We start from the raw sequence: 26,982 nt of genomic DNA, 5'->3' as shown, positions 1-26,982 counted from the left end.
CTTCTGAACAGCGCCTATGGAAAATGAAACTCAGGTCATGGACAAGAACCTCGACATCACTCCAATTGGGTGTCTCATCAAAGCAGTGGAAGGACTGAATGGGCAGGTATACTGGGCAACTCTCCACCGCATATTGGATTCACCAGGGCAGAGGTGGGGGGGACTTCTAGTATTGCTGTTACTTGTGCTATCTCCATGGCTATGTCTATAAGCATACACCTGTCAGGGATAGTCTAGATCTCTGGGGTAGGCAATCTGTGGCACATGCACCGAAGGCGGCACACAAGCTGACTTTCAGTGGCACTCACACTGCCCAGGTTCTGGCCATCAGTCCTGGGTGCTCTGCATTTTAATTTAATTTTAAACATTTTAAAAACCTTAGTTACTTTACATACAACAATAGTTCAGTTATATATTATAGACTTATAGAGAGAGAGAGAGACCTTCTAAAAACGTTAAAATGCATTACTGGCACATGAAACCTTAAATTAGAGTGAATAAATGAAGACTCGGCACAGCACTTCTGAAAGGTTGCCGACCCCTGGTCTAGATAATACTTAGTCCTGCCTTGACTGCAGGGGACTGGACTAGATGACCATTTGAGGTCCCTTCCAGTCTTATGATTTTATAGCTTTAGCAATAGTGCACCTATCCATATAATCACATCACCTATCAGGATTTGGCCCTATATATGTCTCTATAAACCTCACATAATGCCCTTGTTCCTAGACGAGCAGCACCATCAACTCCTGTAGGGAGTCTGGGATGGCCTCACATTGCTCTCTAGTCACACTCCTGGCCAGTATAAGCCACAGCCTAGACCAGTAGCCACGTCCTGCCCTTTTCTGAAGGACACTCTGACTGGAGACTTTGAGGAAGGGCATTGGAAAAATAAGGCAACACTTTGACGTTTGGTGCACTCCGAGGGAGAAAGCAGTGATGGGCCCAGACCAAAATCCCAGATCCTGCCCCCATACTCACCTGCACCTTAGTAAAGTTCAGGTCTGATCTGAACCTGGCCGCTGGTCCTTATGTCTATAATGGTTCAAAGCAACACCCCACATCTGAATACCCTGAGCTTCAGCCTCTCTCAATAGTAAAGGAGCTGATGGCGTTACAGATGTTACGGCATTTATTTATAATCAGCTGACCTCCTTCTCATCATCCCCACCTTCCTATTCGACATTGAACCGGGGATCAGTGCTCACATTCACCAAAAAGGCCACTCGCTCCACTAACCACTTCTCCCTCGCTAGTCCCCCCTCTCTCCATTCCTTCTTTTTGACAACTGCCTCCTTATCTTCAGTACCTCCCCACCACTTCATGTCCCAGCTGCTTCAGCGACCTCCAATCCATCCATGGCTCTTGGCTCCCTGCCACTCAACACTTTATTCCCTTAACTCTCTTCCACTCAGTTGTCGAATCCCACCGCTCTCCCCTGGTTACCAACTTGAAGTCTCTTCCTCCACTTCTTTGCCCTGGCTCATCTTCTTCCAGGCCGCTCTTCGGAAAGTTCCTCTGGAGTTTTTCTCCACAGCCAGGACCCTGTAGGTAATTTCCCTTGTTTGGTGGGACCAAAGACAAATCCAAAACCCAGGGCCATATAATTCCTCCTGCTGTGCCCTTAATTAATCACATATTCACAACTCACGCTGCTGCATTGTCTCCGAAACACCTACGCAAGCCTGCTGATCACTTATAAATTCCCTTTTTGTGCACACAGATTAATTGAAGGGCCACTGCATAGTCCTCCGTGCCTCCACTAAGACTCTAGGCTGTTAATAAACAGAAAAGAATCTGATTTAAATAACTTCTGTTCTCATTAACATTCCGTCCTGCTTTTCTTTGGATAACACAGAGTGAGCCTGGCAAGCTGAACATGCCCTGTGCCAGACTGGGTCTTAGTTGGACTCAGTATGTGTGTGGAGAGCGCCCAAAGCATTGTGGGCAATGCCAGAATAGAGAGAGAACATTTGACGAATGGTTACTAGTTAAATGTGGGTGGAACGCAGAGGGCTAACACTAGGTCATCCTTTCTTCTTTTGGCTTTAATCACATTTGACAACAGGTGTTGTGCTTTGAGAGGAAAGGTGGTCCTGTGGTTAAAGGCCCTGGGTTCTAAAGCAAGAGATGTGGGTTCAGCTTGCAGCTCTGCCACAAAGTTGCTATGTGACACTAGGCAAGAAAGCTACGACTGCATCTATCTAGAGTACTTCTATTGCCACAGTATGGTAGCACATCGTGTTCTGTAATGTGTTTGTCCTCCTAACCCCATCCAACCTCCACTGTGAGATAAGGCAGCACTATTATACCCATTTTACAAATGGGAAGCTAAGGCATAGAATGATTAGGGGCTAGACCTACAAAGGGGACTTAGATTGAGCACTGCAGCACCTAATGTTAGTTACCCTGCCACCTAGTGGAATCCACAGCCCTGAGTTTGATGCCTTGCCCCCTGTATAATGCATGGAGAGAGAGAGGTGTGACTTGAGTATGCCTTGCTGCCAGCTGGTGGAGGGCCCAAGGATTCACAGAGCTTTACAGAGATCCCCCGGGTCAAATACATGCATAATAATTCACTAAAAGGTGGTATGTGAGGTCTCTACCAAGAGTCAGTAGCTCACTGGACATCACAATCACTGTGAAATGTGTGTGCAGATAATATTTAAGGAATTATGTATCTGTACTGAAAATGACGTTCTTAAGGCAGGTAGAACATGTCTCTGACAGATCCCTTCCAAACAAGAGGTAACAAATACTTATTTCTCTCTCTAGTCATGTGTGTACTGGCCATTGGCTGGCTCCTAGTGGATGCTTGTTGGTGTACTGAACCGAATGCTAATTAAGAGATTGCGAACTCTTCAAGTGAGGAAACATACAGGAAGAAATAAACAGCAGCTGGGGGTCCTGTTTAGGAGTAAAGACAATGGATTGCTGCGGTATGGTGGAGAGGTACATTTGGTATCTTTCACCGAGCAGGCAAGCTGGCAGTGTGATTTGTATCATTAATGGAAGATCCGAGCCAGGCCTGGCTGAATTGTTGGAAGGACTCTGAGGTCAGCTTTGCTCTATAAGACAAGAAAGTGTCCAATTAAATAAGCCTAGGTTCTAGAATGTGTGTTATGATTTTATAATACATGCATCCATTCGTTTCTGATACTGCTACTTGCTGCCATTGAAATCTCTTCTCTTGGTTATATGAACTTTAGTTTGTTTTCACTATCAACATGTCTAAGTGCTATGTGTGAAGTGGAGCTGTGATCTGAGTGTCCAGTGGATCAGGAGCTGGACACTCCCATCCTGGGGGATGCTCAGAGGTCTTGGGGGTTGAAATGTGCCTATCGCTAACCAGTTGAGAGAGAGCAGGGCCTTTGTGAGAGCAGTACTTCTATTGCCTTTGACAAGAGGTGGAGAGGTGACCCCTAGCAGGCTTCCTCATGTTAAGGGCAGGTGGTAGTGAGGTGCCTAAGCAAGCCAATGGGAAATATTGAGGAGAGAGGTCCTAAGCCCCGCCCATTTAAGTGCGTCAGGTACCTATCTCCATTTGGGATTCACAGCTGTGAACCTTCTCTTGGAATTAGGCCTCTAAGCCATTTCTTGCCCAAAAAAAAAGCTAGAGGAGGAACCCTTCTTATAAACTTTAGTCAGTGGTTAGAGCAGGGGTCGGCAACCTTTTAGAAGTGAGGTGTTGAGTCTTCATTTATTCACTCTGATTTAAGATTTCACGTGCCAGTAATGCATTTTAATGTTTTTAGAAGGTCTTTCTATAAGTCTATAATATATAACTAAACTATTGTATGTAAAGTAAATTAATGGTTTTAAAATGTTTAAGAAGCTTCATTTAAAATTAAATTAAAATGCAGAGCCCCCCACTGAAAATCAGCTCATGTGCTGCCTTTGGCACATGTGCCATAGGTTGCCTAAGCCTGGGTTAGAGCACTTACCAAGGATGGGGGAGAGAGGGTTTCTGTTCCCACCTTTGCCTGACATGGAACAGTGATTTGACCCCACATCTGGTGCAAGGGTTCTATCTGCTGAGCTACAGGAGCACCTAATGTGGAACACTTTCAGTCTTGCCTGGTGAAGCTGATCCACTGTGTATAAATAATCATTGGGTCAGGCTATATGCATCAGAATGACTCTGTAGTCCTGGCGTTTAGCCCCTGCACCTGGAATGTAGCAGAGCTGAGTTCAAGTCTTTTGCTCTGATGAAGCTGTTCCATTGTGTATAAATAATTAAATATTCATCAGGAAGACTGAGCGAGATGGAGCTACATCAGTTTATATCAGCTGAGTATCTGGCCCATTCAACGTCAAACCAGAGTGTTCTGTTAGAGAGAAATATTTAGCAGTAGGCCATATGCCCGCACAATACACTACCAGTGATGCTTGGTTTGGCAACATATTCTCAGTAATATTTCACTGTGAGCTTTGTTTTTCCAGCATGGAGTCATTAGTCTACCTCCTGAATGAAGATGTCATTCACATTCCAGCTTCTAACTCTCAAGCCTATGATTTGTGGGGGGGTTAGTTTTTTTAATGTACTGATCTAAACAATGTTGATTATGTGGACAGAAACTGTAACAACCTCATTGCGCAACTTTGAGGGTTGAATATATTTTTAGCAAGTTTAAATCTTTTGTTCAGTTAAGATTTATTTAATAGTGTTTGTTTTATGCAATGCGAGGCCTCTGGATAAGTCAGCAGTGGGGATGGAACTCTGGACCTAAAAGCATGAGTCTGTACTGCTTGAATTAGTCAACAACTTGGGTAACTCAAAGGCTGTGGACTCAAAACAACTCTGTGGGCCAGCCATTAGAGGGAGACAGAGACGCTTCACATAAACTTGGTGACGTAACTTACATTGTTTAATATAGTCCAATTTTTAAAAAAATCCCAGTTGTGATCACACTGATTCCTTTTGAATTTTGTCTTTACTCTTTCTCATGAATCAGTGCAAACTTCAAAATCCCAGGGAATTGCCTTATTCACCTTTATTCCAGCATGCATAGTATCAACAAAGCTACTTAGATTATAATTTGAGACAATGTAGCTCTTTTCATCATGCCAACCTCAGTGGTGTTATCTCCATTCAGTTAATGTCCAAGTCATAATAATGCCCCTCATCATCACACCTCCAACAACCTAGCAACATTCTGCCAAATGTAACTTTGAGGCAGGACCATCTCTTGATCTGGATTTGTAGAAGTCTGTAGTGAGGAGGTGTAGCCTCCCTCTGAGACTCATGGGAAGGAACCACTCTCCATTACTGGTACGTGGAGCCAGGAAAGCCACGCCCCTACCAGAAGCAGGGGGGGGAGGAATAGGAAACTTAAAAGCTGAGCCCTGCAGCTCAGTTGTGCAAGAGCCAGAGAAGGAAATAGATGTGTGTAGCCCACTGCTGAGCTCTGTGCCCGAGATGGAGCTCTATACCACCCAGGACCCAGAGGAGGTGGCAGGTGCTGGAGGAGCTACTGGGACTGCTGCTGGCCATGTATCCCAGGCAGATAGAGGATGTCCAGGAAACAGAGGGGTAGTAGGAAGTAGCCCAGGGACACCAGCCAATAGTCCAGTTGTATTGCCAGAATTCTGGTCAGCATGTATTGGTGCGATCCCTGCTGACCCAGTGGCAGAACCATCCGCCACTATTAGTGCCCTGGGCTGGGACCTGATAGAGTAGGGGCGGCCTGGGACCGGAGAGCAAATATGAAAAATCAGGATGGGGTGGGGGGTAATAGGAGCCTATATAAGAAGAAGACTCAAAAATCGGTACTGTCCCTATAAAATTGGGACATGTGGCCACCTTCTCACCTTACGCCAAGAGACCTGCATCTGTCTGCCTGAGCCAGGAGGCCAGGCAATAGACTTCTCACTGCTTCGTCCTGCTCAGAAGGTCAGAGCTCTCAGACCACTTACTGTTCTACCCTGCCCAGAGGGCCCAAGCCCTGAGACCTCTAATTTCCCATTGAGCTTTTCCTTTATAGATATGCAGTAGTGAGGGGGCATGGCCTCCCTCTGAGACTGGCTGGGAGGGACGGCCATGGAGCCCTACAAACCCCTAGCACAATGGGATCCTGGTCTGTGACTGGGGCTCTTAGGTCCTACGACAGTATAAATAATAATATTGTTACTCATGCAGGTAGTCCCAGGCCTGCGTTTATGTAGGTCCAGTGGTCCACCCATACTACCAAATTGATCCTGGGGGCTGCACCCATAACTCCTTGTGACAGACTGGCAATATCCCTCAATAACTTTACAGGATTAAGATTAATGTTCTTGGACTAAAACCTTATTGAATTAGGTTTAATACCTTTGGCGTCCATTGTATTAAAAATGCAATTGTTTATGTAGAATTGCAGGTAACTTTTTGAAGAATGTGACCAATGTAAATGTTAAGAACATCAAAGAACTGCCTGGGACAGTATGTGTGAAGTGGGTTTTCTAGAAGGTATTTGGAAGGCCTGATGAAGCTATGCTTCCGGGGAGAGACCCATTGTCTACTAATTACCTGCTCCCAAAGACCAGGAGCGCCATTTCAGATTTTGGTAATGGGGAGCAGGTGGCAGGGACAGTGCAAGGATGTTTTGCGCCCTAGGTGAAACTTAACCTGAGCCCCAGCCCTGAGGCACTCCCTCCCCCCCACGGCAGCTTTCCCACTCACCCTGAGGCACCCCGCTGCCCCAGCTCACCCCTGCTCCGCGCACGAGCACCCCAAGCATGCCATTGCTGCTTCACTTCTCCCGCCTCCCAGGCTTGCAGCGCCTAAGCTGATTGGCGCCGCAAGCCTGGGATGATGGAGAAGTGAAGCAGTCACGCTGTGCTCGGGGAGGAGGCAAGGCAGGGGTGAGCTGGGGCCGGGAGTTCCTCCCTCCCCCTTACTTATTGCAGGCGGCCCTCCCCACACTCCCCTGCCCCAGCTCCCTCCGCCTAAACGCCAGTGGCAACCAAGGCTGCCGAAGATCCGGCTCCCGCAGTCGCTGCCAAAGAAAATGGCGCCCTCCAAATCCTAGCACCCTAGGCAACCACTTAGGTCACCTAAATGGTTGCACCAGCACTGGTGGGGGCAACTTTAACTGTGATTCCAGGGCTACCTAGGCACCTGAAAACACTAGTATTTTTGCAGATAATAACTTAGAAATTAGCTGACAGGAGCACTATATCTAATGCCTATATAAAGAAAGAAAAAATATATTTGCAAATATTATTAATTAAAGCCATATTTTATGTAAGTTTAGAAAAATCAGGAGATGAAGCAGCAAGAAATTCCCAATCCCAAGCAGGGCCGGCTCCAGGCACCAGCCCAGCAAGCAGGTGTTGGGACGGCCAACGGAGAAGGGCAGCGCATCCGGCTCTTCGGCAGCAAGTCAGCGGTGGGTCCCTCACTTCTTGTCGGAGGGAAGGATCAGCTGCTGAATTGCCGCCGAACAGTGAAACGGAGGTGGAAGAGCTGATCAAGATCACGCTTTTTTTTTCTTTTGGCTGCTTGGGGTGGCAAAAACCCTAGAGTCGGCCCTGACCCCAAGCCTTGAGGTATTTTGCTTTGTAGCCTTAGCACAAATATCAGAAATACAAGTTGGATACTTTGTGCGCTACCTCTAGTAGAGATAAATAAAAAGAAATAAAATCTGCTTACTTTCTCTACCAGACACACTGTTACTGCTATTAGCTACTTTATTTTAGTCAATTGTTTTTCACTCCATTAAAAATGTATTTACTTCATTTTAACATACATGATTAAGGTTTTTCTTTTTTCTGTTTTATTAAAAACAGGAATTTATTTTTCTAATTATTTCAGCATTTATGTTTACAGATCACAATCATGTGCGTGACTCACTCACATTTGACTCCATCAGTACTATTAGTATCAGCCCTGGAACAGCATTTATTTTTGTATGAATTTTAAGTTGTTTTACAGATATAATTAAAAATACAATTTAAAAATAACTTTAGACAGATGAAGGTCACTTATGTGTTTAGCTAAATGGCTTTTTTTTTAAACTGGCACTGCTAAGGTGATTACAAGCTAAATTTACATTCTAGAAGGGTACTATTATTGGATTGTACCACTTTAAATAATGAATGACAAAGCACAATGTATTAATAAAAGTAATAATGGTAATTACGCCAGCCAGAACTGGTTAGGCATTTTTGAACTCACTACTCAATAAATTAAATTTAAGCATAAGAGAGAGATAAAATTATGAAATGCACAGGCCAGTCAAAAAGCTAAAATAACAGCACTGTAATCCTTAATGAATGTTGAAAGAATAAAATTACAGAAAATGTGTACATGGCACATTTCAACAGGAAGTAATAATGATGCATGTGACTGTGTGTATGAGAGTGCGTGTGTGATGGGGGGCATGTGTGTGTGAGAGAGAGAGAGCCTCCCCTGAGATAGTGCTTGGGGTGTGCTATAGACCGCCGGGATCTGATTTGCATTTGGATAGATACATCTTTAATGTTTTTAATGAAGTAAACACTAATGGGAATTGTGTGATCATGGGAGACTTTAACTTCCCAGATATAGTCTGGAGGACAAGTGCTAGTAATAATAATAGGGCTCAGATTTTTCTGTATGTGATAGCTGATGGATTTCTTCACTAAGTAGTTGAAGAACCAACAAGAGGGGATGCCATTTTGGATTTGGTTTTGGTGAGTAGTGAGGACCTCATAGAAGAATTGGTTGTAGGGGACAACCTTGGTTCGAGTGATCATGAGCTAATTCAGTTCAAACTAGATGGAAGGATAAACAGAAATAGATCTGGGACTAGGGTTTTTTATTTCAAAAGGGATAACTTTAAAGAATTAAGGACATTAGTTAGGGAAGTGGACTGGACTGAAGAACTTGTGTATCTAAAGGTGGAGGAGGCCTGGGATTACTTCAAGTCAAAGTTGCAGAAACTATCAGAAGCCTGCATCCCAAGAAAGGGGGGAAAAAATCATAGGCAGGAGTTGTAGACCAAGCTGGATGAGCAAGCATCTCAGAGAGGTGATTAAGAAAAAGCAGAAAGCCTACAAGGAGTGGAAGATGGGAGGGATTAGCAAGGAAAGCTACCTGATTAAGGTCAGAACATGTAGGGATAAAGTGAGAAAGGCCAAAAGTCATGTAGAGTTGGACCTTGCAAAGGGAATTAAAACCAATAGTAAAAGGTTCTATAGCCATATAAATAAGACGAAAAGAAATAAGTGGGACTGCTAAACACTGAAGATGGAGTGGAGTTTAAGGATAATCTAAGGCATGGTCCAATATTTAAACAAATACTTTGCCTCAGTCTTTAATGAGGAGTTTAGGGATAATGATAGGATGACCAATTGGAATGAGGATATGGAGGTAGATATTACCACATCTGAGGTAGAAACCAAACTTGAACAGCTTAATGGGACAAAATCAGAGGGCCCAGATAATCTTCATCCAAAAATATCAAAGGAACTGGCACATGAAATTGCAAGCCCATTAGCAAAAATTTTTAATGAATCAGTAAACTCAGGGGTTGTACCATACGACTGGAGAATTGCTAACATAGTTCCTATTTTTAAGAAGGGGGGGGGGGAAATGGTGATCTGAGTAACTGTAGGCCTGTTAGTTTGACATCTGTAGTATGCAAGGTCTTGGGAAAAATTTTGAAGGAGAAGGTAGTTAAGGACATTGAGGTCAATGGTAACTGAGACAAAATACAATATGGTTTTATAAAATGTAAATCATGCCAAACCAACTTAATCTCCTTCTTTGAGAAGGTAACAGATTTTTTAGACAAAGGAAACACAGTGGATCTAATTTACCTCAATTTCAGTAAGGCATTTGATACGGTTCCACATGGGGAATTATTAGTTAAATTGGAAAAGATGGGGATCAATATGAAAATTGAACGGTGGATAAGGAACTGGTTAAAGAGGAGACTACAACGCATCAAACTGAAAGGTGAACTGTCAGGCTGGAAGGAGGTTACTAGTGGAGTTCTTCAAGGATTGGTTTTGGGACCAAACTTATTTAATCCTTTTATTACTGACGGCCCCAAAAGTGCGAATGTGCTAATAAAGTTTGCGGATGACACAAAGCTGGGAGGTATTGCTAACACAGAGAAGGACCGGGATATCATACAAGAAGATCTGGATGACCTTGTAAACTGGAGTAATAGTAATAGGATGAAATTTAATAGTGAAAAGTGCAAGGTCACGCATTTAGGGATTAATAACAAGAATTTTGATTATAAATTAGGGATGCATCAGTTGGAAGTAACAGAGGAGGAGAAAGACCTCGGAGTATTGGTTGATCACAGGATGACTATGAGCTGCCAATGTGATGTGGACGTTAAAAAAGCTAATGCGATTTTAGGATGCATCAAGCGAGGTATTTCCAGCAAAGATAAGGAGGTGTTTAGTACCATTATACAAGGCACTGGTGAGACCTCATCTGGAATACTGTGTGCAGTTCTGGTCTCCCATGTTTAAGAAGGATAAATTCAAACTGGAACAGGTTCAGAGACGGGCTACTAGGATGATCCGAGGAATGGAAAACCTGTCTTATGAAAGGAGACTCAAAGAGCTTGGCCTGTTTAGCCTAACCAAAAGAAGGTTGAGGGGGGATATGACTGCTCTTCATAAATATATCGGAGGGATAAATATCAGGGAGGGAGAGGAATTATTTAAGCTTAGTACCAATGTGGACACAAGAACAAATGGATATAAACTGGACACGAGGAAGTTTAGACTTGAAATTAAATGAAGGTTTCTAACCATTAGAGGAGTGAAGTTCTGGAACAGCCTTCCAAGGGGAGCAGTGGAGGCAAAAGACACATCTGGCTTCAAGACTAAGCTTGATAAGTTTATGGAAGGGATGGTATGATGGGATAGCCTAATTTTGGCAATTAATTGATCTTTGATTATTAGCAGGTAACTATGCCCAGTGGTCTGTGATGTGATCGGGGTCAGATCTGAGTTACTACAGAGAATTCTTCCCTGGTTGCTGGCTGGTGAGTCTTGCCCACATGCTCAGGGTTTAACTGATTGCCATATTTGTGGTCGGGAAGGAATTTTCCTCCAGGGAAGATTGGCAGAGGCCTTGGAGGTTTTTCGCCTTCCTCTGCAGCATGAGGCACAGGTCACTTGTTGGAGGATTCTCTGCACCTTGAGGTCTTTAAACCACGATTTGAGGACTTCAATAACTCAGACATAGGTTGGGGGTTTGTTACAGGAGTGGATGGGTGAGATTCTGTGCCCTGCATTGTGCAAGAAGTCGACTAAATGACCATAATGGTCCCTTCTGACCTTAAGTCTTTGAGAAGGAAGAGACATACATGTCTCCTGAGAGGTGATGGCCTAGAGAGCTGGAAACCTGAGAGGGATGTCCTTGCTGAACCAATAAGGAGAAATACAGGTGATGCCCTAAACTGGGATACTCAACCTAATCCATAGGCTGGAGTGGTGCCCAGGAAGGGGCCACATTGTAGCCCTAAATCCTTCTACCTCCTCAAGACCTCCACACCCACTAGTTATAGTGGCTTGATGGAGGTTGTCAAGGTTCCTTCCCCACTCTGAACTTTAGGGTACAGATGTGGGGACCTGCATGGACACTTCTAAGCTTAATTACCAGCTTAGATCTGGTATCGCTGCCACCACCCCCAAGCACTACTTTTCTTCCTTGGGTAATCTTGAGAGACTTCACCAATTTCCTGGTGAACACAGATCCAAACCCCTTGGATCTTAAAACAAGGAGAAATTGACCATCCCCCCTCCTTTCTCCCACCAACTCCTGGTGGATCCAGATCCAACCCCCTTGGATCTAAAAACAAGGAAAAAATCAATCAGGTATTAAGAAAAAGGCTTTTAATTAAAGAAAAGAAAGGTAAAATAAAACCCTCTGGGAGAGATTAGCATACCAGCTACTCTCACAGACAACAGATTCAAAACACAGAGGATGTTCCCCTGGGCAAAAAATCTTAATACACACAAGAATACCCAAATTTGATCATTCCCTTAATGGCACCAAGACAAGTTACAAAGAAAATAAACATAAACCTATTTATCCCTTTCTAAAACTTACTACTCTGATAAGAGGCTACTTCCTTGATCTTTTTCACTCTGGCTGAAACTGAACCTCTAAACAAAGGAAAACTCCCTCCTTCCTTTTGAAACACCTTGTTCCCCCATTGGTTCCTCTGGTCAGGTGTCAGCTAAGCTAGGTGAACTTCTTTACCCTTTACAGGTAAAAGAGGCATTAACCCTCAACTATCTGTTTATGACAGAAGTGATGTGAATTTTGCCCACAATGAGTCAGGAAAAGGGACTGACATTCCATGGGAGTTAGGCACCTAAATGTCTGGGAAGCTGCTCCTCAATTCTCTTTCTGAACAACAAGATTTCCGTCTCATCTCCGGGCCCATTTTTTGAGCTTTGGATTGTTACAAATAGCAGAGCTGCTATGAAGAGCACCTAATAGATGCGAGCATGCCAGCTTTAATGTGCAGACTCTCAACTGTGGGGTTAAATGTTCTGTAAATTGGGTTCTATGACATGAATATTTTCTGTGGTAACCTGATTTTGGCAATTCCCCTATGTCTGCCCGATAACATCAGCCAAGAACTATGTAATTCCAAATGAAATAATGCTGGGGGGAAATTAATGTCTAAAAGCTCCCCAGAGATTGCCTGCAATTATATTCTCTACTAAATCAGACTCATATAAAAAATAGGAATAAATCAATGGCCACACGATCTGGAGACTAAGTGTAGGTGACTCAGTACAAGTAGATAATTATTTTACTAACTCTTGTAATGCATTGGGAAGAAATTAGTTCTTAACTAGCAAAGATTCTGCCACTGTAGCCTTCAAACTACTTACTAGGGGACCCCAAGGGTTTCAAGGAGACGGTGTGGTTTAGTGCAGGGGGCACAGGGCTAGGTGTCAGGAGACCTAAGTTCTATTTCTAGCTCAGCCATTGACCTGTTGTGTGATTTTTGCCTCTGAATCTGTTTCTCCTCCCATCCTTTGTCTGTCCTGTCTATTTAGATAGGACTAGGACTGTCCCTTGGTATGAGCTCAGCCAGCAGCTAACACAATGGGGCCTGTAGCACTATATTAAACAATAATAACCACAAAGTTTACATGCATAGCTGAACCTTATTCAAACTTCCTGCGTCAGTCTGGATCATTCACAGAAGCAGGGTCTCTCCTGAGGTTTTGGGTCCTTCCTCTGTCCCTTGGAATTAGAAATACCTTGAGAACAGCCTTCCTTGTCATGTGTCCTTCTGGTTCCTGACAGACCCAGGAAGTTTAAAAAAAAAAGTCCAAAATATAAGAGGTGGGGAGGAGACAGACATCAGCCGAATATTCTGAACCTCACAACAGGTTTGGTTCAAATGTAGGGTGAACATTTCAAAACATAGCAGCTAAAAGAGATGCCATCAAGCTTGAGTAGCCCCTCATTTCTCAGACCTGTGTGCGAGAGCCCTTATTTATATCAGATATGAGCCCTATCCAAAACCCTAGAGCCACCTCCCACCATGTTTTTATTTGAGTGAGGGTGAGGGAAGGGGGTTCAGCATCTGAACCTGAGTCTCTTCTGATCCCTGCACAGAGGTGGGCCCTTCACACTTGAATCTCCCCTCGTCTACTAGAGAGGTAGGCAGTCCATCGACACGATAGCATTGCATCATTATCATGCTTTTTAAACTCTAAAACCTCCTTAAACAGGAGGCATTTACTAAAGAAAAGAGCATCCAGGCTTCCACGCAGCTTGAATTCCAGTTTTGTTTCCGCTGTTTACCAGGGAAGATACCACATCTGAAATGCTATGCAACAGACAGACATAGTGGCTGATCAATATGCTGCAAGTAATCGTATTGCTGTTACGCCCGGGAAGCATGTTTGTGCTAAACATTAATTGTTTATGCCTGCTGCTGTCTCGCAAGTGAGCAGTGGATACTGCATCTGGTCTGAGCTGGTGAAATTACATATTCTCACATCTGGCTTTTACATGCCCTTCCAGAGATTCCAAGTGACGATGAGTAGATCTCTTCTATTCAGCATTTTGTAGGGGGTGAGGAAGGAATCCTTCCCAATAAATCAGAAAGCAGCATCTCTGCTGAACAGAATGCCTTGTGCTACTACTGCAAAGCAAAGTGACATGTTGGGCAAAGTCAGGCATAAGCCAGCCTCATGTTCAAGGTCGGCATCCTTCCACAGATGTTAGGCAAAAGGCACTGAAAGATTTACAGCAGCTATGGGCATTCAGAGCCAGGATGCTTGCGGCTCTCTCAGCTAATGGGGATTAATAGAACAAACAGAAGGCTTCAATAGCAAGCAATTAGACTAGGGAAACCTTCTCAGTAACAGTCTCCTAATAGTTAGTTGGCGATCCCTCGGAGTTCGAGGATGATTGTCTTCCATGAAATGATAGCTAATTATTGCTAATGGATCTGCAAGTGGCTAATAAGACCAATTCGGGATCCACAGACTTTATCACAACTGGGGAGATGTTTCCCCGAGGAAGGGGAGGACCTGGATTGTTGAATTGGTCTGCAGCGTGTTCTTTCCTCCTTTCACAGTTCTCCATTTCCTGTTGTTTTCATTGGGTCTTGAAATGCTGGGATCCTTGCCACAAGGTTCTTCATTTCAGTCTGTCAAGGGCTTGGGCTTCCCATAAGTTTATATTGACGTTGCATTTCTTCATGTTGCCTTTCAAGGTGTTTTTGAAATACTTTTTTTTTTTTGGTCCTCCCCTCATTCATTGGCTTTGGCTCAGTTGTGAGAACATGACCTGCTTCGGGAGTCAATTTTCTGGCATTTGAAGAATGTGACCAGCCCAATGGAGCTGATGGCAGAAATTATCTCTTCATCCACCTATTGTGCTGTTGAGGACTATTGCTGTTCCTCCTGAACCTCACCTTGGATCTTGCCACTTTGGATGACCCTATAGGAGTGCAAGACCGCGTCACTCTCAGGATCATGGGAACACACAAAGCACTCCACCAAGTCTAGGTCACGATCCACTGGGGCAGTTTCTAATAGCAGCAGGGAGCCTATCACTTATTAATATACAACAATATAGTCATGTAGGGCCAGGTCCTCAGCTGGCTTATTATTAAATTGGCCTAATGCAATTGACTTCAACAGGAGCTATGCCAAACTGTGCCAGCTGCAGATCTAGCCCTGGTAAAGATCCCACCAAAGTGTCTCTACATCTATTGGAGGCAAGAGATGTATGCTAGGCGTGGGCTAACCTGTTCAGATCCATGTGGAACTGACCTGGACTCACCCCAATCTCCAGTTAAACCCTAAATGACAGGCTTTGGGTAAGACTAGACCAGGGGTGGGCACAGGCTGTCCTGTCAGATGTTTTAATTCGACCCTCGAACTCCTGCCAGAGAGCAGGGTATGGGAATTACTCTGCTCCAGAGCTCCAGCCAGGGAGCGGGGTTGAGGGCTTGCCCTGCTCTGCATGTTCTGTGGTTCTGCATGGCTCCTGTAAGCAGTGGCATGTCCCCGCTCCGGCTCCTATGCGTACCTACATACCTACCTACCTGCCTATCTACCTACAGGGAACTGCGGTCAATGGGAGCTGCAGGAGTGGCGCCTGCAGATAGGGCAGTGCGCAGTGCCACCTGGCCACACCTCCATGTAGGAGCCAGAGGGTGGACATGCCACTGCTTCTGGGAACTGCTTGAGGTAAGGGCAGCCTTGAACCAATGGGAGCTGCAGGGGTGGTGCTTGGGGCAGGGGCAGTGTACAGAGCCCCCTGGCTGCCCCTATGCATAGGAGCCAGAGCAGGGGACATGCCATTGCTTCTGGGAGCTGCACAGAGTGGGGCAAGCCCCAGACCTTGCTCCCTGGTGGGAGCTTGAGGGCTGGAATAAAACATCTGGAGGGCCAGATGTGGCCCCCGGGGTGTAGTTTGCCCACCCCTGCCCTAAAGGCTTTAATTCGAACTTCTAATTCAAGTTCAGAACATGCTGGTATTTGCAGTGTAGATATACCCTGTGTGTCCAGACAGTGGATAGCATGATGGGGCTCTGATCTCAGCTGGAGTGTCTAGGCACTATGGTAATAATTATAAAACTGAGCACCATTTAAAAGTCAGAGCCTGTGTAATACATTTACAGAGTGCCTCCCACCTGTTGGGGGCTCTCGTAATGAGCTCCAAATGCTAAATAACAGCAGCAGGGCCCTGGACTTGCTCCTCCAACGCAGATCTCTTGATAGCCGATTCCTTATTAAAGCTTCACCATGTAATCACTCTTCCAATTATATTTCCTAGGTGTTCTTTTAATTTCTCTTTGTTCCAAGCAATCAGAGAACTTGCTAGAGCTAATAATAAGCAGATGGTTCTTCGCAGTAGCCCACTGATATCCAGGTTCTGTTTGCTGCTATGTGTGTTCCTCCAAATTGTTATTAAGTTGCTTGCTTTCTCAGCTGAGACATCCGATCTGTCGTGGGTATGGAATATGAATTTCTGCTGCTGGTAATGCATTCCCCTCTGCAGACATGGGGCTAGCTTGCATTCTGGAGTCGCTTGTCTGTAAAACAGTATCTCCTGAATTGGTGCGTCCAGCATCCTCAAACTTCTCCCCAGTGGGTAACTGGCCAAACAGAATCTGTTAGCCAGGGAGGGGAAGAGCCAGATCTCAGTGCTTATATTACTGTGCTTCTTGAAAGAGTCTCATTCTGAGGTGGTAATAATAATACTGGCTCACACACTTTGATTCTCATCTACAGGTCTGTCGCATCTTACGTGCATTTAACATGCATGATTTCAGCTTTACATGGTTGGCAAAAACAAAACAAAAAAACGGGAAAAATAGCAATTTTAATACTGTACCTGTAGTGTGGGAGATTCTGCCCACCATTCAACTCAATGTCATTTTGACTATACGCAGTTTTCGCTTTACGTGCTAGCCGCGGAACGGAACCCCTGTATAAGATGAGACTTGCCTGTATAGATCTCAGAGTGTTTTGTAAAGGTGAGTAAAGATTATTATCCCCATTTTACAGAGTGAGGGAGTGACTGCTCCAAAATCAGACAGCATGATAGTGGTGGAGCTGGGAATAGAACCTGTGGCCTCTCATCCAGCAACCCATCCACTGGACCAGGCTGCCATTTCTCTAAAAGGAATATGGCTGCAGGTAAAAAGCTTGCTTTAGTTCAAGGTGATTGGATCTGGGGGGTTGCTTTGTGTCAATCTCTCCAAGGGGATCTGTCCCCTAGTTATTCATGTACATGAAATGGCCAGCTATTCCTCTGGCACAGGATGGGAAGTGGCAGAGGATGATTCAGTGCCCACCATACTGTATCCTGGTGAATTTTGAGAGTGCAAAATAGCACTTGTCCCAAATGACAGGTTCCTCGGTTAGATGGCTGCTTAAAGTTAATTAAGAAGACAGAATTGGTGACGTGCGACACAGAAACTTTATGAGCTGTAGTTCATGCAGACAAATATAATGGAAATAACAGAATAATTAATATACATAAGTGTAAGAATTAGGTAAGTACACTAAAATGGTTTCCTGTATTGCTCAGACTCACAGACTTACATTGTACGTCCTTATGGAGACCATTACAGACAACAATGGAAAGAAAATGTAAATGGAGATTGCTACAAAAGGAAGGTACTGTGCCAGGTGTACTGCCCGGTTGCTCAGTGTTGTCATTCCGGTGTCCCAGGTAAGGATGGATTTGACAACCTTTTTCCATTCCACCCACATACATCCAGGGCTATACCTGATCAAGTCAAGTCTCAGCCTCCTATCCATATCTGGTATTTCGGGAAGCCAATTTTAGGGTTCCAAATGTCCATTTGTGGTGTTCCAGTTGATCATAATTATATTTCCAACAGTTAACCCAACAATTTGCATCAATCTCTTTCCTAAGAGTTTCCAGACATAAATGTGATTAGCCTTATTACCAAAACCCCGTGTGGTTTCCCTATTTATTATAAGATACGCTGTTAAACTATCACAGGATACATATTGCTACATTTTATAACCTTTGGTCAACATCTCATAAGCACATAATACAATAACTAGGCTTTAACACTTAATACTTGTTTTGGTTCTTCTACTTGTTGTGACGGCTTCAATATCTTCCATTATTATTTTATCCAAAACTATAGGCCCTCCAAGATCAGGTCTGGGGTCAACGGTCAGCAAAACCAATGGGCCATCACCCTTGGTTCCCTTTGCTCTTGGCATAATAAACATCATATGTAGGAATCCCATAGTTAGTGATGGCCCAAATACCCATGTTTACTAACTATACACAATGTGCATGGCCTAGCAAAACATATGTACAGCTTCTCGGGCTGATGTCCCGTGGCTTCTGAAACATAGGACACAGTGAATGCCACTAGAGGACTCACAAATTATTTAAAGAGATTCTTCCCTATTCCCATATGCTACAATCCTTTTAAGTCTGTTCATTCTCCATATCCCATTCACATCTTGTTCTGTCAGCTGAGGCTGCCATCAAGGGAAGCCATCAGTGTCGGTCTTTCTGTCCCCACAGCCAAATCTCTTATCCGGGCCTTTATAACATGCCATGATTACAACAGTATCCCCTGCTCCAGCCTCCCAAACAACCAGACATTGCATTCCTTCCACAGCTGCTAAAATCATCTTCCTTGCCCATCGGTCTGATCACATCACTGCCCTATTTCAGTCCTCTGCTCCCCATCTGTCACCACATCACCTGTAACCTGCTGCTCGCCATCCTCAAAGCTCTGCATAACTCTGCCTCTCCCCACTTATCCTCCCTTGTCTAGCTCTGCACTGACCCATCCACCCCCTTTTGGCCCTTCCTGTCACTCCACTACATCCGCCATGATTCCTTGGCTCTTCTCCTCTGAACCACTGTCTTATAATAACTGGGATGTTGGCAGACCAGGTACCAGCTCATGCCAGGGCCCCTATGTCTCACTGAACACTGACAAATGCACAGCTGGGAACCAGTCTGACTCCCCTGTGTGTTAGGATTGTTTAAAATAGGTATTGGGGTATAAAAACGTGTTTCGACTGTATGAAATGCTTGTAAATTGCTGCCGGCAAAAATGTCACTTGCAATATCTGTATCCCATGGAATACAGTAATATTCAAGTGTTTGCTCCGTAACTATAAATCGCCAGTCAGCAGAGAAGCATTACCAACTGTGAAATACTGGTTTGCTACAGGAGGTGTTATCTCCTACCCAGCAAAAGAAGGTCCATAGACACCAGCCAAACCATTGTAGAACATCAGAGAAAAAAAGACTTTGCTGATTGATCTCACCATTACCACCACCCATGAATTAGGGACATGCATGTGGACTGGTCCCATCAGCTTGAACTCTGGGGGAAGAGAATACAAATCCCTGACAAGAAGAAACTGTATCTTTATGCTGCTTGGACTGTGAGGGGCAAGGATTATTAAGCATAAGCCAAAGATCCCCCATGCATGGCCTGGGTTAGCCCTCCAAGACACATAGCCTCCATGGCGTGCAGGAGGCACTGGGAGGGAGGAGGAGGAGCTGATCTGCAGGGGCCAGCAGCAGGCGGGAATGGGAGGAAGAAGAGGAGCATGGCTGCTGGGGGTGCTAAGCACCCACTAATTTTTCTCTGTGGGTGCTCCAACCCTGGGATTTGGGAGCATGAGCCCCATTGATTTCTAGTAGCATTTGTACTCCTGTGGCCCTGAGGTGCGTTTGAAATTTTCCCCCAGAATGAAGATGGCCTTGATCCTGAGGCAGCACGTACAACCTAAACAAGACAGACGGCACAGGGCTCACTGCAAAGCTCAGAGAAGGGATTAATTAGGGAGTTTCATCATTAAGAATGCAATTCTAGGCACTAAAATGATTGACTGACTCTTTATGAGCAGCACACAAGTAATGAGCCTGTTGGAGGCATTGAAATGAAGAGAAGGTTCTGTGCTCCCTGTTATGTCTTTAGTGGCGTATTCTATCCCCTTGCTGAATTTGGTCAAAAGACTCTCAGTACAATCCCAGGTGGCAGCTTCACATTAAAGACATCTAAACGGGCGGATTTCATTTACATTTCCCTGTGTTGCAGTGCAGACAGATCTAACACAGGCTCCATCGTGGATGATTATTCGTAATGCTGGAAGCAAGTTCACTGCCTAAAAAGAAAAAAAGATCTGATTTTGATCCCTTTTTATAAAATTCTTACGCAGTTATTGAAGGACAGTTAAGAGAAAAGGGCTGTACCGAAAACCATCAGACTGTGGTTTTCTTTGAGTTACAGCCTGAAACTGGACCAAGGCAGAAGTAGTTGTTCTCTCAAGGAAGTTATCGATGTATTCTTGTATTTTTAAATCACCTTTTGGTGGTATTTGAATTCCCAGGACTTCTATAGCTGATAATTTCATTGCAATCAGTGGATTTGCACCAGTGTCAAACTGCAATAGTGTAGCAGTGAATCACGCTCTGGATTCCAAGTCAGGTATCAATTTTGGTTATATATTTATATATGTTCTTTATTTCTTCTCTCACTCTTGCAGTGTGTGTCAGGACAACCCATGAAACAAGACTCTGACAGTGATTTAGGGGTTTGCTTTGAAACCACACCAAAGATAGATACAGGCAGCACTGGGCTATCTGAATTGGTTTTCACATTCCAGCTGTATTTTTATTTTAGCTTAACAAATCAATAATACACACTGTGAAGGCCATAGGATTGTTTGTCTCCATCCACTAAACCCTTCAAGCCAAATTTAAAGCCCTGAGGTAATGGGAGTTGCAAGCGCTCAGGACCTCGCAGGATATGGCATGTCACCATGAGATACAGTAGCATACCTGACACACCAGTCAAGGAGAAATAGCAGCTGTTATGAGTATATCAACAACAGAGCTAAATGAACTAGGAATGCAGGCATTCACAGGCAGAGTCAGACCACTGGTCTGTCTAGTCCAATATGCAGGAAAGGTGGGTAAAGTCCTAGCTGGGAAACCAGATTCAAGTCCTTGCTCCTCTACAAACTACCTATGTGATCTTAGGCATGTCACTTTGCCATTCTGTGTCCGAGCTCCCTGTTGGTAAAATGAGGACAATAGCACTTCTTAAGCTGACTAGGGTACTGTGAGGATAAATACATTAAAATTATGAGGTGCTTAGCTGCAATGGCCATGGGGCCACATAAGCACCATAAATAGATATTCTGGCTGCAACGGTGGCTAGTACCACATACTTCAGAAGAGAGTGGCATAATCTGTAAAGGAAGTTTCTTACTGTCCCTTAGTGGTTGGTTTATGTCTTGAGGCATGAGTGTTATTTATCTCATAATTTTTATTTTACCTAATGTAACTGTGAATGTTCTTGTTACCCACAGATTTTCAATGGGACTTGCGCTCCTAAGTCATTTCGATGTTTTGAAAATGTCAGTCATAAATGTCAATGCTTTTTTTTTTTTTTAAATCATGCTCTTGGCTTTAGCATTAGCTTGTGATAATGAGTTCCAAGGGTTAGTTGTGGAGAGTGTCATTAAAAAGTGCTTCCTTTTATCAGTTGCAAATGAGTCACCTTTCAATTTTATTGGAGTGTCCTTGTGGTGGTACTATGAGAGAGAGACAGATAGGAGCATACCTGATTTACTTTATACCATTCATTATTTTATATTCGCCTATCGCAACCCTCACAGTTATCTCCTCTCTAAACTCAAATGTCCCAGTCTTTTTTATATCTCCTCCTTTGAAAGTCTCTCATTGATTCTCATTATTTTGAGCAACCGTCCCAGAACCCCTCTTTCTGCTGTGTCTTTTTGCAGACTGAGGTGACCACAACTGTACATAATATTCCCTCTAGATATGTATAATGGTATTATAATATTTTCAGCATTATTGTCTGCCCCATCCTTTATGCAGCCTAACAATGTGTTGGTTTGTTTTGGCTCATTGAACAGGGGTCTATATGAAGCTGTCTACAGGGATGACCATTTTACCTCATTAATAAGTTCATGTAGAACTAACTCATCAGTGGATAGAAGTAGTTCAAATTAATCTCTCTCAAATAAAACATGAAAACCTAGATTAAGCAGAATTAATCTTCTTTCCAACAAGTTGCTCCTTCAATCAAAAAGTCTTTTGATACATTGTAGTCAAGGGAAACACAAAATGAAAAATCTCCTGCAATCTCAAGCAAAGCACGTACAGTTCCATAAGATGTTGAAAAGCTCATCTTCTTATATGGCTTCTCCATTACTAGAGGTTTGCAACCATGGTAGCCCATTCTGTATGGTCCTCTCTTAATCTCTTTGTGGATAAATAGTCCTCTTGATTTACCTGGGATACCGCCTTGTCCTCCAAGAGCTTCTTATTTCTGCCTCTCGCTCTTCGGCCATCAACTTTCCCTTCCAGGGCCCATCAACATGCATCGTCTGCTGAACCTCTTAAAATGCCCCCTGCAAATCAAAATGTTCCTTTCTTAAAAGAAGGCTCATACAACTAGAAAGGGCACATCTATTGACCCATTCTCAAAATACAGGGATGAGGAGACATTTAATGAAACCAAAGTACTGTATATAGCATTGGTGAGACTTGCACAAGATTACTGTGGCCAGGTGTCCACATTTTACCAAAGAGGTTGAAAAACTACAGAGGCTGCAGAGAAGAGCCACAAAAATGATTCAAGGACTGCAGAAAATCCCTGACAGCGAGAGATTTAAGAGCAGAATCTGTTTAGCTTATCGATCGATGAGTTGATTATGGTGTATAAGTGCCTTCAAGGGGAAAAGTACTGGGTACTGAAGTGTACTTTAATCTAGCAGTGAAAGGCAGAATGAGAATCAGTGACTTGAAATAAAATCCAGAAAAAATCAAATTAGAAATAAGTCAAAAGGTGAGGGGTATTAGCCATTGGAACAAACCACCAAAGGAAGTGGCGGACTCTCCAGCTCATGAAATCTTCAAGTTGTGACTGGATGCCTTTCTGAAAGAAATGCTCTAATCCAACACAAATTATTGGGGTCTGTATAGGAGTAACCTGATGAAACCTGTGTTATACAAGAGGTCAGCCTGGATGATTTGATGAACCCTTCTGCCCTTAAAATCTGTGAATGGTATTGAGTTTAAAACTGATAAAAGGAAATAATATTTTCCCACACCATTAGCCTGTGGAGCTCATTGTCACAAGATATAATGGAGGTCAAGTGTTTAGAGCCCTGAAAATCTGTGGTTATCTGCTTTATATCCACAGATATCTGCATCCACGGATGCAATTATATTGTTTACCATCTTTGCAGATCGGATGCAGATCCAAATTTTTGTATCTGCACAGACTCTAACAGTGAGATGGGGTTCTGGAGTGGGTGCGGATACAGATACATATAAAAGGTGGAATACCAATTGCAGGTCGGATACAAGTTAATTATCACGGATGCAGATCAGATGTGGATCTAAATTTTGTTATCCGCCCAGGGCTCTACAAGAGTTTGAATGATTCTCTAAAGACTGGACACTTATAAAGTTAACAATAACATTCAGAGTTAATAATACCAAGGATTAACAAGACCAGGAGTTCTGGTGTAATCTATAAGTATAGAGATAAGATATAGGTATGAGACAGCACTGCAAGAGATCTATAGGCTCAAGCCTGTAAGAAATTAACTTAGAATTTAGAATAACAATATGAAGCTTCTAAGCCTTAGCATAGGTAAGTTAATCAGAAGTGACCTTAAGTCACAAGAGCACAGCACATAATGCTGTGATAAACAAGTATGATAAAACTGCTGACAAATAACCTCAGAATGTTGGCTGAATGTCGGTTAGTTTGGGTATTTTAGGATAGGAACATCAGCGGGTGTTCAAATGCACGATTGCCATAGTAACCGGCAAACATCTATGCTAGTAAGTTTAAGCTAATTCATATACTAACCAATAGGAGGAGAACACCTCAACACTATTAAGGTGGGAAAGTTTAGCTCTGGCTAAAGGAGGCTGGACACCCTTATGAATATTCCTGGTGGCCATCAATCCCTATAACAAGGCTGACTATGGCCTAGGCCATTGGGATGTTTTGGCATGCCAGAGATAGGATAGGCCCTTCATGACTGACTTACTGTCTCACCATTTTGAGGTCTCCACTAGCATGGACTGAGTATACGATTGTACTGATGCTGAGTATACGGACAATATAGTGTTATTCATTACTTACTTGTTTGGGTGGGAGTGTTAGTGCTTTTACTAATTGTGTTAATAAAACTATTGCAAACTCAGAAGGTTTTTCTAAGTGTGACTGTTGCACCCCTGAACACTAGGACTCCCAATTTAAATAGCAGTTCTAATAATTCTAGACCTGATCTTGGGACTAGTCCCTGCCAAACCACTGCAGGCTAATTGAGGATTCTTAAGTGATGAATATAATCAATACACAATCAACAGATTAGGCAACACTGGAAGGGATATCAATATTTTTGCTTTAGGGCATAAAACCAGCTCCAATTATTGGGGATTAGGAAGAAATTTTTCTCAGAAGCAATGTGATGGGTTGTACAAATCCCTTGCCCCACACTGGACAGGAAGGGGCAACAGAGCCGTGCAAAGGGGGGTACAAACCCCACACTGGACAGGAAGGAGTGATAGAGCCATGCGAAGGGGGGTACAAACCCCATACTGGACAGGAAGGGGTGACAGAGCTGGACGAAGGGAGGTACAAACCCCACACTGGACAGGAAGGGGTGACAGGGCCGTGCGAGGTGGGGTACAAACCCCACACTGGACAGGAAGGGGTGACAGAGCTGTGTGAAGGGGGGTACAAACCCCACACTGGACAGGAAGGGGTGACAGAGTCATGCGAAGGGGGATACAAACCCCATACTGGAGAGGAAGGGGTGACAGAGCCATGCGAAGGGGGGTACAAACCCCACACTGGACAGGAAGGGGTGACAGAGCTGTGCGAAGGGGGATATAAACCCCACACTGCGTCTTGCCAGAGCTCCCCCAAAGGAGGCCTGCAGAATGTTTGGGACTGCTTGTTTTTACTTCCCTTTGCTTTTTTTCCCCCTCTGGAGGCAGCATTTCCATCCTTAGTCATGTGCTGCTGACCATAGGTGCTAATTCCATGGGTGCTCCTGGGCACAAGCACTCACTGAAAAATAAACTGGCAATGCTCAGCACCTGCAGGCCAGATTAATCTTTTTGAGACCCGGCACCTGGACCATTGCCCTGCCCCTCGCTCTGCCTGCTCTCCACCCCAATGCCCTGTCCCTGCTCAGCCTCTTTTCCCGAAGCAGCACCCTAGATAAAGGGGCACTGGGTCCTGGGAGGGACATAGGGGCCAAGAGACAAGTGGATCACTTGCCTGCAGAGGGCGCTCTGGAGGCTGGAGAGCTAATTCCCAGAACAGACCAGCAGGAGGCACCACAAGGGTAAGTCCACATGTCTACAGGTGGGATATGATATAGGTCTATAAAATCATGAACAGAGTGGAGAAAATGAATAAGAAAGTGTTTTTTAGCCTTCCACATAACACAGAAACCAGGGATCACCCAATGAAATTAATAGACAACAGGTTTAAGCCAAGCAAAAGACAGTGTTTATTCACACAATGCACAGTCAACTTGTGGAACTCTTTGCCAGGGCATGGTGTGAAGGCCAAAAGTATAACTGGTCTTTAAAAAAAAAGAATTAAATAAGTTCACAAAGGACAGGTCCATCAATGGCTATTGGCCAAGATGGTCATGGACGCAACCCCATGCTCTGGGTGCTCCTCTGCCTCTGTCCGCCAGAAGCTAGGAGTGGATGACAGAAGATGGATCACTCAATAATTGCCCTGTTATGTTCATTCTCTCTGAAGCAGCTGGCACCGGCTACTGTTGGAAGACAGGATACTAGGCTAGATGGATAATTGGTCTGACCCAGTATGGCTGTTCTTACATTCAGAGCAGACGGTGACAGAAACCTTTATTGGTGTGGGTAGACCCCAAAATGTCACACCCAGCCTCCTGGGTTCTAGTCCTCTGTTCATCCAGTGGAAGTCTCAAAGCCAAACACAGACTGTCCGTTGTTCATGGTGTCACATATCAGAGGGGTAGCCATGTTAGTCTGTATCCACAAAAACAACAAGGAGTCCGGTGGCACCTTAAAGACTAATAGATTTATTTGGGCATAAGGTTCATGGGTGCCACCAGACTTCTCATTGTCATTGTTGATGGGTATTTCAGAGCTGGCATTTTGGTTCAGCCCATTAAAGCTAGAACTTTCAGAAGTTTGGAAGGGCACAAGGGGACTGGTGGTATGGCCCAAATGGGGTTGAGTGCATGTTTGGGCATGCAGAAGGTTTTGAGAAAATATTATTAGCCATGACCACGAGGGAGTGAGCAGTCCAAGAGGATTGTTCTGAGGTATGGTTAAGGGGCTGGGGATTTTAAAATGCTCTGTGGGTCCCACACATTCTGTTGGCCTGGTCATGCCAGAGGTACGATGAAAGCCACCCACGCAGTGGCTTCTCTAGCCACAGCACACCAGGCACAGTACTATTACATTAAAAAACCCTCCAATGAGGGTGTGAGAGAGAGACCGGCAGACCGAGACCTAGATACACAGGGAGAGCCAGCATTTGCTGCAAGGTTAGCAGGAAGGCAGGAGAGGTACAGAGGGGGTGAGGATGATAAAGGGGATTCCTGGGTTTTCCATGCTAGTTTGCAGGCTGTGATGCTCTAGCTGGCTGTGCAAGATGACTGTTTCCTATGGCGAGTGAGGGTGGGGAGTGACAGACAGTGTCCTTGGGGATCATTGCATCACATGAATGAATGGTTTATGTATGACTGCGTTCTGCTCCATAGGGAAGAGCTACCGCAGGAACCAAAAACAGGAGGAGTGATCACCATGGGATTGTAAATAACTCTGGAGAAGCACCACCCCCATATTTTAAACTGGGTTTTCCAGAGACCAAAAGATAAAGGAAAATGTTTAGGGCTGAGTTTAAGCAGACTCAGGGTCTTCCTTTTGATTCAACAGACAGGACCTTAGAGCCTATGGGGACCCAAACCCTTGCAAAAAGATTG

The 26,982-nt window shown here is 44.2% G+C and overlaps 1 long non-coding RNA gene across 1 annotated transcript in view; it reads right to left on the bottom strand.

The window, feature by feature from the left end:
• The window catches only part of LOC115644826, a 246,708-nt gene extending 221,502 nt beyond the window's left edge, over positions 1-25,206 (bottom strand). The window contains exon 1 of the long non-coding RNA XR_003998596.1: positions 25,169-25,206. This is a non-coding gene — a long non-coding RNA (uncharacterized LOC115644826). The remainder of the gene's footprint in view (positions 1-25,168) is intronic.
• Between the last annotated feature and the right edge of the window lie 1,776 nt (positions 25,207-26,982).

This window comes from Gopherus evgoodei, chromosome 2 (assembly GCF_007399415.2).
Source record: "Gopherus evgoodei ecotype Sinaloan lineage chromosome 2, rGopEvg1_v1.p, whole genome shotgun sequence".
NCBI classification, from domain to species: domain Eukaryota; kingdom Metazoa; phylum Chordata; order Testudines; family Testudinidae; genus Gopherus; species Gopherus evgoodei.
The sequence above is the reverse complement of the archived record's forward strand: the minus strand, read 5'-3'. Positions and strand labels throughout refer to the sequence as shown.